Genomic DNA, 12,151 nt, shown 5'->3' on the forward strand with positions numbered 1-12,151 from the left:
CGTCTGCCCGGCCGGGGCCGTTTCGCTTCGGTGCTTCCAGCCGCTGTCGGTCCCAACCCGGGGTCCCGCGGCGCGGCCCTGCCCGGCCCCGGGCGGTCGCCGGCCGCCTCAGCCCTCGTCGTGCTGAGCCTGCCCCTTTTTAAGCGCTCGTCGCCAAGTTCTCCACGGCCCGGCCCAACTCCGACGGACAGACGCTGGTCATTTCCTGGCCGCCTCCTGCCACCCGTCCACCCCTCGCAGGATGGCTTCCTTTTGGCCGGCTGCGGAGTCGGAGGGGACACCTGTGGTGGCGGCCGGTCGGCTCGTGCCCTGGGCCCCTCGGGGGTCCGTCCGGGTGGGCGGCTCAGACCCAGATCGCAGGCCGGCCTTGGCAGGAGCGCCGGGGAGGAAAACGTCCCGGAGCCGGGAGGGTGCAGTCTTAAGTGATGCGGGGACTTGAACACCGGTCCTAACTTTCGCGCCGTGGTTGACGGGGAGGCTGTGGGCCTGGAGTTAGGAGCAGAAGTCCCTGCTTCCGAACTGGCTTAGAGGAGAGCAGAGGTGATGCCCATCGCGGAAGTTTAGTCACCGGGAGGGAGGGACTCAGCCACTTTAGAGAGTAGGTCACAGACATCTGGCGGTGCCTCGGCGCCGGTGAACAAGTCCTGTGGTTGGGAAGTGTGTCAGTGGCCTCTGGTGGGCTCCTTTTACCCCTGAGATTAGATGTGAAAATCTGTCAAGACGAGTTGACAGCATCAGCAACTCCAGGGGAGTCGTTTTTTTGGCTGTGAAGAGTTTTAATTTTGTTTGTGAGATGAAAAAAAGAGTACTTTTTTCCTGTAAACCTGAAGCTGCTTTTTAAAAAGCTTGTTAATATAAAATAGTTAAAACAAGAAAGCATGCCAGACGGGTAAGGTTTGATTGTGTTGTTAATCCATTTAATGATAAATAATGTTAACTTGTAAGCGTTACTGATTGTTATGCGGAAGATTAAGAAGAGTTCATCAGGGTTTGAAATTTCACGGACCTTCCAAGCAATCCTGTTTTTTCTCTCTAGGAGTTAGGGACAGTGAAGATAACTTTCCGAACAGTGTGGTAAATGGAGCTTAGAGGGAGCCCTGAGGAGGGACACTGCAGGGTATGGAGGGTGAAGAAAGATAATCAGGGAATACTTTATGGAAGTATCTTGAAGGATGATAACTTTGAAACTAACAAGGTTGGGTGGGAATTTTAGGGGTAGGTGGCAATGTGGGGGTGGGACAAGTAAGAGGACAATAGGCCAATAACTGCTAGGAGATGGATTTTGAAAAGTAAAAACGTGCAGGGCAGGAGCTGATGATGACAAAACCGAGGCAGGGTTTTAAGGAGGGTCTTTCCAAGATTAAAATGGAATTTTAGGTAGATACTGCACGCAGGCTGCTGTTTGGCTGATGAAGACGGTATGGGCCCAGTGTGGTGCTTGATTATGTGCTCATTAAATGTTTGAATTGAGTTGTATGCCCATTTACTAGTTGTTTCATTGTGTAAAAAGTGTCTGAGCCTCTCATTTGTAAGCTTCTATAAACAGGAATTGTACTTCTGTCTGTTTGCATTCTCACACTGAGTTAGGCATTCACACGTGTTCCATGAGTTCTTGTTAACTTGATGAGACTTCATTGATTTCTGATGTTGGTTTGGAGGGGTGGGGATCATCAGTACTTATTTTAATATCTACATATAGAAGAACTAAGAGCTTGTTTCACTTACTTGTGTCAGTCTTTGGCTGTAGACGTAGAATTTCAATCTTGACTATGAGTTTAATTTTTGGCACATGTGTTTTTATTGTTTGCAAAGTAAAGATCTGTAGCAGAGAGGACCCATCCCTAACATGGAGAGGAAAGCTGAGTAACACGCTTGTCTGTTCTGTGCTTCAGAATAGAAATGCTGAGGGCGCCTGGGTGGCTCAGTCGGTTAAGCGTCCGGCTTCGGCTCAGGTCATGATCTCGCGGTTCGTGGGTTTGAGCCCCGTGTCGGTCTCTGTGGTGACAGCTCAGAGCCAGGAGCCTGCTTCGGATTCTGTATCTCCCTGTCTCTCCCTGACCCTCCCCTGCTCGCAATGTCTCTCTCTGTCTTTCAAAAATAAATAAAAAACATTTTAAAAAATAAAAGAAATACTGTTAAGTAGCTTCTTAACCCATAAATAAAGTTATCACACTAAAAACAAGAGTTTCACAGAAGTCAAACATTTTGAAAGTCTTATTAAATGCTTATTTTTATCATAAAGCATCACAGAAACATGATGTGTATTTCATATTACTGGAATGCCTAGGAATAATTTAGAGTCTTGTCAAATAAACACTTAGAGAAACAACAATGGACTTGCCTTCATCCCATCCCACTTGAGATTACATAGCATATATTTTATTTGCTTGATATGTGGATAAAGCTCCTAACATGCTTTAAGAAAAAGCTGTACTCTTATGCGTTACCCTGCTTTCAAGTTACCCTGTGAGATTCCTGTGTTTGATGAAGTTCTGGTCAGTAGGGTAGAAAGTGTAATTTTTATTGTATAGTAGAACATTTTTTCATGTTTCTGGTAGCATAGCTTACTTGTTTATGGTCACCGGGAGGGTGAAGAACTGTAATTATCATCAATTAGTTAGATAAGTATGTGGTTAGAAGTCAGAAGGTATGAGTTCAGGAATGGGTTAAATTGCACACACTAAGATTCTTAAGCGTTTTATTTTCCTCAGATGACATCAAGGAGGTTGCTAAAATCCCTGAAGCAGGGATGTAGCAGGAGTCTTTGGGGCTCTGAATTCTGTGCTGTCTCACCTTAAGGGACGGCTGGCAGCATTCTCTGAGCCACCACGAGCCGGGCAGCTCAGAAAGAGTGGAAGCGCCTTCTGTTGAATCATTTTTGAAGCTAATCTCTTTAGTTCCCATTCAGAATAAATAATTGCAGTTGCATTTATGGTGATTTGGTGTGTGTTTTAAAATTAACCATGACTTTTGGGGGATTTTTACATGGGATATATTTATAAATTTCTGTGTGCTTCAAAGTTAAAAATACATAATGAAAGTTTTATTTTTGTAGTTCCTGTTGTTAGAATTTCCTAATTTTATTTTTTATAATTTATTTTTTGAGAGACAGAGCAAGCAGGGGAGGGTCACAGAGAGAGGGAGGTACAGAATCTGAAGACAGGCTCCAGGCTCTGAGCTAGCTGTCAGCACAGAGCCCGACGCGGGGCTCGAACCCACGAACGTGAGATCTGACCTGAGCCGAAGCCAGCCGCTTAACCGACTGAGCCACCCAGGTGCCCCAGAGTTTCCTGGTTTTAGACACAGTATTTGCAATATTTCTCTTTTTTTTTTGGAGCACAAAAAAAGGTAATGCCTTAGAAATTGAACTCATAAAATGCTTATTAATGGGAGAAAGTATCTTATTGTGCTATAATGTTTTTTAAATGGAGCATGTCATTTACTTACATCACATCATGTTTCAGAAAGGATTCAGAATGACTTACAAAGATACGATATGTTATTGAGAACATAACAAAATCAGGAGGTGATGAATTTAGCACTGAGGGAAAAAATTAACATGAAAATTGAGATCTGGAAGATTCTCACTGAGATGGAATGAGATGTGTGCGCAAGGTACTTGGATTGAAGTCTTAAGTGTTTGTTAGAAGGCTACAAATTTGACTCTGCTTTTTAGTATCCTGTTCAGAAAGCAGTATAATCAATTAGTTGCATAGTTCAGTAATCATAAAAGACCAGTCTCTCTTTGGATTCCCAGACTCCTTGTATTGACAGATTTGTCAGCTACATCCTTAAGTAAATAACAGTATGCAAGTCAAAGGGCTGTATTGTGTTTTACTTTGCTTTTTAATTAAAATTCTTCATTGCCTCATTGTAGATTGATGACAAAACATAATCCAGTAAAAGCAGTTCTGGTGCTGGCAAAATAATGTGATCTAAGTACGTAGCTTTCTATACTGATTTAATTTATGGATCTGTTTTAGATGATCTAGGTAAGTAGATGGGGACTGTACATCCTTTGGGTTCTCTTCCATAAATATTTTGTTTCTCAGTGGAGCTTTTTGTTATAAAGTTATCAGCAAATCAGGGATTTGAGTTTGTGCTTCCTGACAAGTTCCTCGAGTACATCTATTTAAAAAAAAATTTTTTTTGACATTTGTTTATTTTTGAGACAGAGAGAGACAGAGTGCAAACAAGGGAGGGACAGAGAGAGAGGGAGACACAGACTCTGAAACAGGCTCCAGGCTCTGAGCTGTCAGCACAGCCCAATGCAGGGCTTGAACCCACGAACCGTGAGATCATGACCTGAGCTGAAATCGGACGCTTACTGACTGAGCCACCCAGGCGCCCCCATCTATTTTTTTATGTTGTCTAGTCATAGAGCCATATTTTTCATGGGGAATATGAAAATGGAGGAGTCCAACAAGGACGAATACTTAACTGAAAGTCCCCTCAGCTCCCCATACAGATGGACTTAGGGAATACCAAACACAGACCTAAGATTCATCTCTAGAAGTAGGTTTGGGGTGTTAGCTGCAGCACAGAGAACATTGGCTCAAAAAGTCCAGGTATATAATTTATCTTTGAAAGGGCAACAGATCTACTCATCTTAGAAGGAGTGTCTAGAAAATTAATACATCTATATTTTGCTCAAGTGAAAAAGCTGCCTTTTTAAGTAATAATAGTTCAAATTTATCAAGTGCTCCTGTGGGCCAGGCACTGGGCGAGTACTAAGCCCTTCACATGTATATCTCAGTGTGGTCCTCTCCTCCTTAAAAATAGAAATGTGGTTCAGAGTAGTAACTTGCTTCAGGTCAGGCAAGAGGTGATGGAGATTTGAACTCAGGTGGTCCAGCCAACTCAGTGATCTGGGCGGACTAGACTGTGAGCTCACAAGGTGGGCCCAGGCACACACAGGTAATAGCGGTAAGCACATTGGCAAGTAGTGGAACCCACCGTTAGGAAAGGGCAGTGCACAGGATCTTCCTATCTGAATAATGGTCTGGGAGCTATAGCTTCAAGGCATTTGGCTCTACTTTGTGAAGCTGGGGGGGGGGGGTTGTGCGGGGAAGGGGAGTCTTTGAAGCATCATTTGGGATTGGCAAAGTGGGGATACTATTTTATGTGTTTGTTTGCATCTAAAATGCACATATTTTTTGTGTTTGCTCTAAATTTGTCTCAAGATCAGGAAAGCCACAATGGTATAGTGTAAAAGAAAAACAAAAGATAGTGTACCATTCTTAAAAAAAGAGGTTTATATTTAAATTTTAGAGTAAAACTTCAGCTGGTGATCTCACTGCTGTGATTTGGGATGAATTTAGGTTATGTTTTCGGAAGTAAAGCCGTTACTAGGTGTATGTGTTCTTAACTCTCATTCTGTTAGGAATTGTATTGCATTAGAGTCGTATAGATAAGTAAACCATCATTTATTGTGGATTTTCAAATATAGCTCTTTCAGGTAATTCCAGATTGCTTGTTTGGTTTTTGTTTTTTGAAGTATTGTAATACAGTTCCTACAGTATATTGTAAATTTGTGACCTAGCCTATGAAACTAGAGAACAGAGAACATCCTTATTTGCCTTTAATCAGTAAACAATGGGTGGAACTGTTGTTGCCTAAATGTAGTTATGTAACTTAATGGTTCCTTAATTGCATTTCCATATCACTTTCAGCATTGTTTTTTTAAACGTGTTCCTGAAAAATCAGCTGGGCTAGTGACCACAGTTTCGAATACAATATTAAAAGAAGAATGCAAGGGGCGCATGGGTGGCTCAGTTGGTTGAGCCTCCGGCTTCGGCTCAGGTCAGATCTCACGTTCGTGGGTTCGAGCCCCGCATCGGGCTCTGTGCTGACAGCTAGCTCAGAGCCTGGAGCCTGCTTCCAGTTCTGTGTCTCCTTCTCTCTCTGACCCTCCCCCTCTCATGCTCTGTCTCTCTCAGTATCAAAAAAAAAAAAATTAGAAAAAAAGAAGAATGCAAATAAAAAATGAGAAAACAAAAAACTGTAGGCTAATAAAATGTCTAAAACCCATTATAATTAGTGTCTCCAGAAGTAATATGCTTGGCTTCCACATAGCAAGCTGGATTATATCTGTCTTTATATTGACTAATTAGCCATTGCAGTTGTTCTCATAGTGTGGAAAGTGTGTAGATTTTGTCTAGGGCTTCAAAGGTTATGTAATCATGGTGGACACATCTAAGTATCATTTACGAGGAATAATCAGACGGCAAAGTGTTTCCATACCCTAAGCTAACTGCTGATGTTCTTTGACTATCAGCTATATGTAGACACGACTTTCTCCCAAGAGCCTACTTTTGTTCTTAGACACATTTGGGAACATAATTGCAGATACTTTTTTGTTGTTACCCATAAGAAGTTACAGGCTATTTCTCTGAAGAAGATCTTTTCAATCCCTGTATGGGCTACCAAAAAAGAAAGAGAGGGGGCGGGGAGGGAAACTTTTGTCTTTTTAGTACTTTGGTCTAGGAATTGAATAAATAAGTTAAAAAATAAAAATCTCAACTTATTATTTTATTTATATGTAAATAAAATAGTGCTTGAGAAATCAGCTGAGATCTTCTGAAGTTGAAGGTTCTTAGGTTGTAACAGAAAAGCTAATCGGGAGGTTGGATTTTAGGCCCAGCCAGGTCCAGCCCCAAACACAACCACTCATTGTTAGGATGGTGAGTCTGCCATTTAGGTAAGTATAATGCAAAGATTTCAGCTTCATGCTTCAATCCACACTTGAGCTATATTTGGAGAGGCAGAATCTGAGTATTTTTTTTTAAGTTTTGTTTTCTCCTTTTTCTGAGTTTAATTTCAGGAAGTCTAGTTTTTATAGTTAACGAATTTTAGTGACTTTATCAAACTACCCAGTCTAGTAAACATTTTATTATCCCAGAATATCCTCTGATCTTTATTAATGTTTGTTTGTTTCTAGGACTGTCTACGTTTTATTTTGTGATAAAAAAAATTGTTTACTAGTTTATGGAAGCATTTCAGAATTCACATATGGTATATGTATGAGAGTTTTAAAATTTTTTGAGAGAGAGCACACTAATGAGCCGGCACAGGCTGGGGAGGGGCAGGGAGCCAAGGGGACAGAGAGTCTGCAGCAGGCTCTGTGCTGACAGCCCCAAGCTCGATGTGGTGCTAGAACTCACCAGATCACACCCTGAGCTGAAGTTGGATCCTCAGCCAGCTGAGCCACCCAGGTGTCCCTGTGTGAGCTTTATCATATTGCAAAGAAGTCTGGTATTTATGCTCCATGTTAATGTGTAGTTCTACCCTTTGAGCTGCCATAGATTTTTCTAAAAAGAGTTGGTTGCAGCCATTGCTTTGCATTGGCCTTCAGGGTCATTGGTAAAATGACCTTCTTATTAGCTCCCAGTGATTACTAATTTCTAACCACTTGGCTCACATTAGAATTTTCTTGGTGAATTAGCACATTTATCCTTTAACCATTAGTAGTGCTTTTTGCCTTCAAGTCCACTTTGTATATCAGTATAGCTTTACTAGCTTTCTTTTGGTAAATGTTGCATGCTGTATCCTTTTCCATCCTTATATATAATTTTTTTTGTCCTCAAAAGCATCATGATGATTGAATTTAGTTTTTTTCTTTAGTGTGTTTTATTTATTTATTTATTTTAATGTTTTATTTATTTTTGATGCAGAGAGAGACAGAGCATGAGAGGGGGAGGGGCAGAGAGAGAAGGAGACACAGAACCGGAAGCAGGCTCCAGTCTCTGAGCTAGCTGTCAGCACAGAGCCTGACGCCGCGGGGCTCGAACCCACGAACGTGAGATCTGACCTGAGCTGAAGCCGGAGGCTCAACCGACTGAGCCACCCCCGTGCCCCTTTAGTGTGTTTTAATCTTTAAATTAGAATAGTAAGTCCATTTTCATGTAACGTGATTGTCACTGTGTTTGGTGTTAGATCTACTATCTTTTGATAAGTTTTCTTTTTGACTCACCAGTTTTGTTCCCTTTTCCTTTTTTCTTGCCATCTCTTGGATTATTTATTATTCAGCTATTTAATATTTTCCCTGTAGTAATTGCTTACACATTCTTTTACTATTCTTTTTGTGATTATACTAGCAATTATAACATATACCCTTGACCTACGGCAGTCTAATAAAAATTAATAACTTTTATCACTTCTCCAATAATGCTAGAGCTTTAGACACTAACTCAGTTTGTCATTTTCTTGCCTTGTTGTGTTACTGTTTTACCCGTAGATTCTACCTATATTTTGAGACCTGTAAGAAATTATTGTTTTATGTAATAAGTATTTGTGTAGATGGATGTACATATTTACTGCTTCCATTGCTCTTCATCCCTGCCTGTATTTCTGTGTTTCTCTTTGAGATAGGCTAATTTTTCTTTCCATTTGAAGAGTTCCCTCTGGTATTTCTTCTAAGGCAGGTGGGCTCATAATGAATTCTTTCAGTTTTTGTCTGAAAATGTCTTTATTCTGCCTTTATTTTTAAAGGATATAGTCACTGAGCAGCACATTCTAGGTGGGGATTTTTTTTTTTTCCTAGCACTGAAAAGAGGTCATCTGTTGTCTTCTGGCTTTTAGTGATTTCTTTTGAGCATGTAGCTGTTAGTTTTACTGTTGCACCTATGAAATTAATGTACTTCTTTCCCACTGGTTACTTTTAAAAGTTTCTCTTTGTTTTTGATTATCAAAATTTTAAGTGCGCTATGTCTTTGTGTGTGTATTTGTGTGTGTGTGTGTGTGTGTGTGTGTGTATGTGTGTTTCGCTTTTAGGTTCACAGAATTTCTTGGATTTGTGGTTTGTATTTTTATCAATTTTGAAAATTTCATTCTTTTATTTATTTTTTTAATTTTGTTTTAGAGAGAGCACATGTGCCAGCAGATGAAAGGGACCGAGGAGGATAGAGAGAGAGAGAATCTTAAACAGGCTCCACACTTAGCACAGAGCCCGAGGAGGGGCTCCATTCATGAATCCATGAGATTATAACCTGAGCCAAAATCAAGAATGGAACAGTCGACCGACTGAGCCATCCAGGTGCCCTGGTTCTTACTTCTAATATTGGTTCTGTCTTATTCATTCTTTCCTCTTCTTTTGAGGAGCTCCAGTTACATACTTGGTATACTTTTCCACAATGTTCCTTATTCTTTTTATATTGCCCACCACCTCCTTCCCGCACCCCTCACCCCGTATTTCGTATTAGTTTTTCTCTCTGCTTCTGTATGGATGTATTTTATTGACTTGGGTTCCAGTTTCCTCTTATCTGCTAGGCCTGGTCTGTTGTTAAATCTACCCTTTGAATTCTTAATTTTGGTTATTATACTTTTCAGATCTAGCATTTCAGTTCAATTCTTAGAGATTACAATTCTCAGTTGAAAGTCTTCATTTTTAAAGTATGTTCTTACCCCCTTTCTTCACCTGTTTTTTATCTATTTTTCACCTATATTCTTAAATCGGAAATTTAAATAGCTATCATTATTTAAAAGTCTTTTTTTTTAATGTTTATTTTATTTACTTATTTTTTTTGAGAGAGAGAGAGAGAGAGAGAGAGACAGTGACAGTGAACGAACTGGGAGGGGAGGGGTAGAGAGAGAGACACAGAATCTGAAGCGAGCTCCAGGCTGTGTGTGAGCTGTCAGCACAGAATCCTAGGCAGGGTTCAAACTCAAGAACGGTGAATCATGACCTGCACTGAAGTCAGAGGCTTAGCAGACTGAGCCACCCAGGTAACCCTAAAAGTCTTTCTTTTGGTGTGCTTGGGTCTGCTCAGTTAAGGCTTCAACTTCAGTTCAGGTGATGAACTCACGGTTCGGTTCGTGAGTTTTAAGTCCTGCATAAGGTGAGCTCCTGCCCTGCTTCTCTCTTTCTACCCCCTCCTCCCTCCCTATCTCTTCCCTTCCCTCTCCCCTCCCCCCTTCCTTCACCCTCTCCATTCTCCCCCTCCCCCTTCCATCACCCTCTCCCTCTCCTTCCCAGGATTCTTTCTCTCTAAAAAATAAAATAAAATAAAAAGTCTGTTAACTTCATTGTCTGCTTCATCTGAGCATCTGTTTTTTTCTTTTTGGCTTTTAGGTGAATGCTGGGTTTTATGAATAAAACAAAGCTCCAGATGATGCTGTTCTTTTTTTTTTAGTTTATTTATTTACTTATTTTAACATTTATTTATTTTTGAGAGACAGAGAGCAACAGATTATGAGCAGGGGAGGGGCGGAGAGAGAGGGAGACACAGAATCCGAAGCACATTCCAGGCTCTGAGCTGTCAGCACAGAGCCCGATGTGGGGCTCGAACCCACAAACTGTGAGATCATAACCTAAGCCGAAGTTGGACACTCAGCCGACTGAGCCACCTAGGTGCCCCTATTTATTTATTTTTGAGAGAGAGAGGGAGAGAATCCCAAGCAGACTCTGTGCCATTGGCACAGAAATCAAGAGCTGGTCGCTTAACCAACTGAGCCACACCCACCGAGTCACACCCACACACTTCAATGCTATTCTTTTTCAGAGAGGAAATGTGTCCTGCCCTTTGCTAGCCAGGTGAGAGTAGGGATTTATCATCTAATCCCATTAGGGATTGAGCTAATGGTCGAGATTGTGTTCCTGGGTTGATAAGGCTAGTTTCTTTGGTTTGCCTTTACCACTAGTCAACCAGGCTTCTAACTGATAGTCTAGGGAACTCACAGGCATCTCTTCCCCTGGTGGTTTCTATACTGTAATCTTTGTCTCTTGAGATCAGTGAAATTACTGAAAATTCCACTCTTTTTTTTTTTCTTTAAAGATTTTATTTTTAAGTAATCTCTACACCCAACATGGAGCTCAAACCTACAACCCCAAATCAAGAGTTGCATGCTCTACCAACTTAGCCAGCCAGGCTCCCCTGAAAATTCCACTGTTGATTTTCAGAGGTTTTCAGTTTTGTTTTGAAGCTCTCTCTGTGCCACTGTAGAATGTGGTAAATGTCCTTAGGGGAAAACCAGCCTCCTGTTAAACCCAGCTCTTTGGCTCACCTCTTTGTATGGGATTTTGGCTTCTGAGTCTTGCCTTTCTTTCATATCTTCCAAAATCTATCCTGTTCCTCTGTCTATAGTCAGTCTGGATTCTCAGCCGTTCCCGCCAGAATCAGCAAATGTATTTGGTGAAAAAGTGGCCGCAGAATGTCACTTTAGTTCTCTACTGCTCCTTTCTTTTTCCGGAATCCAGAGGCTTCTAGTCTTGATTGTTTCATCTGATTTTTGATGCCTTTAAACATTGATTTTAAAAAATGTATCTAGGGGCGCCTCAGTGGCTCATTCGGTTGGGCGTCCAACTTTGGCTTAGGTCATGATCTCAGGGTTCATGGGTTTGAGCCCCTCATTGGGCTCTGTGCTGACAGCTGATAGCCTGGATTCTGTGACTCCCTCTCTCTCTGCCCCTTCCGTACTCAAACTCTGTCTCTCTCTGTCTTTCCAAAATAAACATTGAAAAAATGTTTACAAAATGTATTTAGCTTTCTTCATTCCCTGTAGGAATGTTGGTCTGTCACAAGCTACTCCATTGTATTCAGAGAGGAAAGTCTCCCACTAGTAATGAAGTTGTGAGAAGAAATTAATCTTTTAATAATTGTTGTGCTCGCTTTATCGCAGTGGTTCTCAAAGAGTGGTCCTTCGCCACATCACCTGGGAACTTTTTAGGATTGTAGATTCTCTGGCCCTAGTTACCCTTGACCTCCTGAATCAGAAACTGGGTTGGGAGCCAGGAAGTACTCTGCTTTAAAAAGCCCTCCACATGATACTGATGCATGCTAAAATTTGAGAACAGTTGCTTCATAAGTTAGTCATTTTGCAGTTTAATTTTCTACTCCTACGTGCATTGTGCCCTGGAGAGTGTATATCGGACAGAAGTGAAAGAAAATGGTCTGTTCAGGTACTTTGTTGGTCTTCTGAATAAAGAATTTAATACATTTAGGAAATGTGTATGGATTACTCACTCGGGTCATGGCAGAACAGTGCTATGTCTGTGTATGTGGAATGGCCACATAAGCAAGTTATTATAATAGAGTGTATTATAATAGCTGTATTTATAAAACACTGTAAAACCAGAGGATAGAATTATTCTGTCAGGGGGAAAAAGGGAGTCAGATGCTATCTGGACAGGATGGAATTTGAGGGTGGACTCACA

General features: G+C 41.2%; 1 protein-coding gene across 5 annotated transcripts in view; it reads left to right on the forward strand.

Moving 5' to 3' along the window:
• The window catches only part of RABGEF1 (RAB guanine nucleotide exchange factor 1), a 61,062-nt gene that overhangs the window by 253 nt on the left and 48,658 nt on the right, over positions 1-12,151 (forward strand). The window contains exon 1 of one of the 5 annotated variants that reach the window (XM_029949444.1): positions 9,014-9,034. The exons of 3 other annotated variants lie outside the window; for them this stretch is intronic. The gene's annotated coding sequence lies outside the window, so the exon portion shown is untranslated. Of the gene's footprint in view, positions 1-9,013; positions 9,035-12,151 lie in introns of those variants that run through there. One more of the 5 variants, XM_029949445.1, reaches the window with a different exon arrangement.

Source organism: Suricata suricatta, chromosome 8, assembly GCF_006229205.1.
Source record: "Suricata suricatta isolate VVHF042 chromosome 8, meerkat_22Aug2017_6uvM2_HiC, whole genome shotgun sequence".
Lineage (NCBI taxonomy): Eukaryota > Metazoa > Chordata > Mammalia > Carnivora > Herpestidae > Suricata > Suricata suricatta.